This window comes from Molossus molossus, unplaced genomic scaffold (assembly GCF_014108415.1).
Source record: "Molossus molossus isolate mMolMol1 unplaced genomic scaffold, mMolMol1.p scaffold_m16_p_6, whole genome shotgun sequence".
In the NCBI taxonomy this organism is placed as follows: Eukaryota; Metazoa; Chordata; class Mammalia; order Chiroptera; family Molossidae; genus Molossus; species Molossus molossus.
In genome coordinates, this window is record NW_023425399.1 from 50433355 (window position 1) to 50439354 (window position 6000).

The following is a 6000-nucleotide window of genomic DNA, read 5'->3' on the forward strand; positions in this document are numbered from 1 at the left end:
TTACCCAAGAAGACTGTGGGGTGCTGAAGCAGTAGAGGTCTGGTCAACCCAGCAGGTACTGTACCATCTAGTTACCCACAGGACCTGTATGGTGCTGAAGCATCAGAGAGGCCTGTGAGACCAAGCCCATAACATAGGTATAGAGCCGGGTCCCCAAATGGACTGTACGATCCAGTTACCCGTGGAACCTGCAGGGTGATGTAGCACCAGAGAGTCCTGTGCGACCCAGCAGGAATGGCAAGATCTGGCTACCGACAGGGTCCATGGGGGGCTGAAGCACCAGAGAAGCCTGCTCAACCCAACACAAACTGTGCCATCCAGGTACCCAAGGAACCTTCAAGGTGCTGAAGGATCAGAGAGGCCTGTGAGGCTAGCAGACCATAACATAAGCATAGAGCTGGGTCCCCAAAGGGTCTGTGCGACCCACTGACCTGTGGGACTATCAGGGTGCTGGGACACCAGAGAGGCCTCTGTAACCCAGCTGCTCACAAGATAGGCATGGAAGATGTGAAAAATGGAGGCAAAGTGAATAGAAGCTAAGCAGACTATATCCCAGGACCAAATGGAAATTACAACTAAAATAAACACAAATCCTCAGAGAAAGCAACAGAAAGTAGCAGGACAGGATCTTGTAAACAGTGACACTGGAAGGAGCTGCAGAAGAGTGAAAGGGTGTCAGGCTGGAAGCCCAAGGCCAGCAGCAGTCTTAGCTGTGAGCAGCGCCCTTAGGGAATAAAGACCAAACCGGCTGAACAGTGCAGAGACCCAGGACAGAGGTCTAAAATAGCCACAGCTACTCACCTGGGATTATGCCAGACAAAGGGCACACTGGCCAGAAACTCTGTGGAGACACCCAGGATTTGGAGGGCATTCAGAGTTGTTGGTCAGTTGCGACTACAAATAAAGGTGGTGATTGGGCTCCTTCACACAGCTGGGAGAAAAGATGCAGCCCCCCTTTGAAATTCAGCTTTCCTAGGTGAGGCAAAGAAATGCAAATTGAGGCTCATTAACCACCAGCATCTATCCCAACCTCTGTAAATCCTCTTATGCAGAACACCAGGGCTACATTTCAAGGCACAGAGTATCTGGGACTACTAACCATAAGAAAACCATAAGAAAAAAGCTAGAGGATAACTGAACTTTTCCTGGGCATGCAAATTTACCCAGGAAAGTCAGGCATGACAGTGGTGTTTAACATGGGCCGAAGCAGTCTCATCCAAAACCCGTATTGGTAGCCACAAACAGCAGAACACCAACACACACAGGGAAAATTTGGCAGGCTCCAAAACTCACTGAGATATCTAAAAGGGTGAAACAAAGAAAAAAAGCCCAAATGAAAGAACAAGAGAAATCTATCAAAGATGAGATAAATTAAATGCAGCTAAGCAAATTATCAGAGGTAGAGTTCAGAGCCATGATCTTGAGAATGAACAACAGCATGAGAAAGGACATCAGCACCATGACTAAAGATATAGAAATATTGAAAACCAACCAAGTTAAAATAAAGAATGACATAGCAGAAATTAAGAAAACACTGGAAAGACTAACCAGCAGAGTAGAGGAACTTGAGGACCGGATCAGTGAATTAGAAGACAGGGGAGAAAAAAATCAACCAATCAGAAAACCAAAAGGACAAATCAATTGAAAAACAAGAAGACAGCTTAATAGAACTGTGGGACAACTAGAAATGTAATAACACTCGCATCATAGGAGTCTTCGAAGAAGAAAAAGAGCAAGGGTTAGAGAAAATATTTCAAGAAATAGTGACAGAAAACTTTCCTAACATGGTAAAAGAAGAAGGCATTCAAGTTCAAGAAGCACAGTGAGCCCCAAGTAAGAAGAACCAAAACAGGCCCACAACAAGACACATAGTAATTAAAATGCCAAAAATTAAAGATAAAGAGAGAGTCCTAAGAGCAGCAAGAGATAAGCAACAGGTTACCTATAAAGGAACCCCCATTAAGCTCTCAGCTGAATTCCCAACAGAAACACTACAGGCCAGAAGAGAGTGGCATGAGGTAATCAAGTCATGAAAAGCAAGTATCTTCATCCGAGACTACTCTATCCAACAAGGCTATTATTCAAAACAAAAATTCAAATAAAGAGATTCCCAGACAAAAAAAAAAAAAGGCTAAGGGAATATATTAACATCAAACCAGCACTGCAAGATATACCAAAAAGAGTGCTGTAATTAGTAGAAGAAATAGAAAGAAAAACAGAACCATACTAAACAAAAATGGCAATAAGTAAGTACATATCAATTATCATCTTAAGTGTGAATGATTTGAATGCTTCCATAAAAGGCACAAAGTAGCTGACTGGATAAGAAAGCATGACTCACATATATGTTGTTTACAAGAAACCCACCTCAAAACAAAAGACTCACATAGGTTGAAAGTAAAGGGATGGAAAAACACCTTCCAAGCAAATGGAAAGAATAAAAAATGGTGGGGTAGCAAAACCCATATCTGATAAAGTAGATTTCAAAATGAAGGCCATAATTAGAGACAAAGAAGGCCACTACATAATATTGAAAGTATCTATCAAATAGAAAGATATAAGCTTGTTAAACATACATACACCCAATTTAGGACCACCAACATGCACTAAAAATCTTCTGGGGAATTCAAAGGACACATGAACAGCAATACCATCATAGCAGGGGACTTCAACACCCCAGAGACATCACTGGATAAATCTGCTAGACAAAAAATTATCAAGGAAACACAGACTCTAAATGAAGCATTAGAGCAAATGGATTTAATAGATATACACAGAGAATTAGACCCCCAAACCACAGAATTCACATTCTTCTCAAGTGCACATGGGACATTCATAAAGATAGACCACATATTAGGGCACAAACTAAGTCTCTACAAGTTCAAAAAGACTGAAATTATATCAAGCATTTTCTCAGATCAAAATGGCATGCAACTACAAATCAATTGTAACAAGAACATGCAAGGCATTTGAAAACATGGAGGTGAAATAGCAAGTTAATGAACAATGAATGTGTTACCATGAAGATCAAAGAAGAAATTAAAAAATTCCTAGAAACCAATGAAAATGAACACACAACAACACAAAATCAATGGGATGCAACAAAAGCAGTTCTGAGAGGGATGCTCATAGTACTACAGGCCTACCTTAAGAAGCAACAAAAATTTCTAATGAACTAACTAACCTCCAACATAAAGAACTGGAAAACAAACAGAAAGAAAACCCCAGAGCAAGCAGAAAGAAGAAAACAGTAAAGATCAGAGCAGAAATGAATGACATGGAGACCAAAAACAAACAAACAAACAAACAAACAATTCAATAAATCTATGTAACGAAGAGATGATTCTTAGAAAACATAAACAAGATTGATGGATCCTTAGCTAGACTCACCAAGAAACAAAGAGAGAGAACCCAAATACACAAAATCAGAAATGAAAGGGGAGAAATATTAACTACACCACAGAAATAAAAGGATTGTTAACAGATATTATGAACAATCATACGACAAAAAACTCAACAATCTAAGCAAAATGAAATTTCTAGAAACACATAGTCTCTGAAAACTGAACCAGGAAGAGATGGAAAACTTAAACAGACCAATAACAACAAAAGAAATTAAAGATGTAATCAAGACTCTCCCAGCGTTGGCCGATTTTGCTCAACGGTTAGAGCATCAGCGTGCGGTCCCAAGAGACCCAAGATCGGCTCCCGCTAAGGGCATGTACCTCTGTAGCAATTTGTCCCTGGCCCTGGTTGGGTCGTGCAGGTGGCAGCCACTCGATGTGTCCCTTTCACATTGATGTTTCTCTCTCTCTCCCTCCGACTCTATCTGAACAACAACAATAAAAACAACAACAAAAATATCCTCTGATGAGATTAAAAAAAAAAAAAGACTCTCCCAGCAAACAAAAGCCCAGGCCCCAAAGGCTTCACACAGGGCAAGTTTACCTAGTATACCAAATATTCAAAAAAGAACTAATACCCATTTTCCTCAAACTCTTTCAAAAATTTCAAAAAGGAAGACTTCCAAATTCATTTTACAAGGCCAGCATAATCCTAATGCCAAAACCAGAAAAAGAAACTACAAAGAAAGAAAACTACAGACTAATATCCCTGATGAACATAGATGACAAAATTCTAAACAAAAGACTAGCAAATCGGATCCAGCAATACACCAATAAAATTATCCACCATGACCAAGTGGCATTCATCCCAGGAATGCAAGGATGGTACAATATTCGCAAATCAATAAATCTGATACACCAGGTAAGCAAAATGAAAGATAAAAATCATATGATAATATCAATAGATGCTGAAAAAGCATTTGACAAAATCCAGCACCCATTTCTGATAAAAACCCTCAGCAATCTGGAAATAGAGGGATCATATCTCGACATAATAAAGGTCATATAAGAAAGACCGACGGCCAACATTATACTCAATGGGCAAAAACTAAAAGCATTTTCCTTGAGAACAGAAACAAGGCAAGGATGCCCACCTTCGCCACTCTTATTTAACATAGTACTGGATGTCTTAGCCACAGCAATCAAACAGAAAGAAAAAATATAGGAGATCCAAACTGTGAAGGTGGAGGTGAAACTGTAATTATTCACAGATGACATGATACTATATGTAGAAAAACCCAAAAACTGCTTAAAAAATTTACTAAACTTAATGAATGAATTAGGCAAAGTAGCAGGATACATAACTAACATCAAGAAATTGATGGCATTCTTATACACCAATGATGAACTCACAGAAAGAGAAACTAAGAAAAAAATTCTATTTACCATCTGAGAAAAAAAAAAAAAAAAAAACTAGAAATAAACTTAACCAAAGAAAGAAAAGACCTATCAGCAGAAAACTACAGGTCATTGAAAAAAGAAATTGAGGAAGATATGAAAAAGTGGAAACACATACCCTGTTCATGGAATTGGGAGAATTAACATCATTAAAATGTCCATATTACCCAAAGCAATCTATAGATTCAATGCAATCCCCATCACAATACCAATGGCATACTTCACAGAATTAGAACAAGTACTTCAAAAGTTCATATGGAACTAAAAAAGACCTCGAATAGGCACACCAATCTGGAAAATAAAAAACAAAGTTGAAGAGATCACATTACCACATTTCAGGTTATACTACAAAGCCACTGTAAACAAAACAGCCTGCTACTGGCACAAAAACAGGCATAGAGACCAGTGGAACAGAACAGAGAGCCCAGAAATGGATCCAAGTCAATATGCTCAATTAATATTTGACAAAGGTGGCAAGAGCATACAGTGGATTAAGGACAGCCTCTTTAATAAATAGTGCTGGGAAAATTGGACAGCTAGGTGCAAAAAAAAAAAATCAAGAACACAACTTACACCATACAAGAGAATAAACTCTAAATGGATAAAAGATTTAAATGTGACTCATCAATCCATAAAAATCCTGGAAGAAACTGTAGGGAACAAAATTCCACACATCATATGCAGCAAAATTTTCACTGATACATCACCTATGGCAACAGAAACAAAGGAGAAAATGAACACATGGGACTACATCAAATTCAAAAGCTTCTGCACAGCGAAAGATACAATCATCAAAATGGAAAGGCTCCCCACTGTATGGGAGAGAATAATTGCCAATGATGCATCAGATAAGGGGTTAATTTCCAATATATGTAGAGTGCTCATACAACTCCACGAAAGGAAGACAAAGAACCCAATTAAAAAATGGGCAGAGGAACTAAATAGACACCTCTCCAAACAGGACATACAAATGGCTAAGAAACATATGAAGAAATGCTCATCATCACTAATCATCAGAGAGATGCAAATTAAAACGACAATATGGTATCACCTCACACCTGTCAGAATGGCCGCCATCAACAAATCATCAAACCAGTGTTGGTGAGGGTGTGGAAAAAAGGGGACTCTAGTGCACTGTTGGTAGGAATGCAGACTGGTGCAGCCTCTATGGAAAACAATATGATGCTACCTCAAAAAT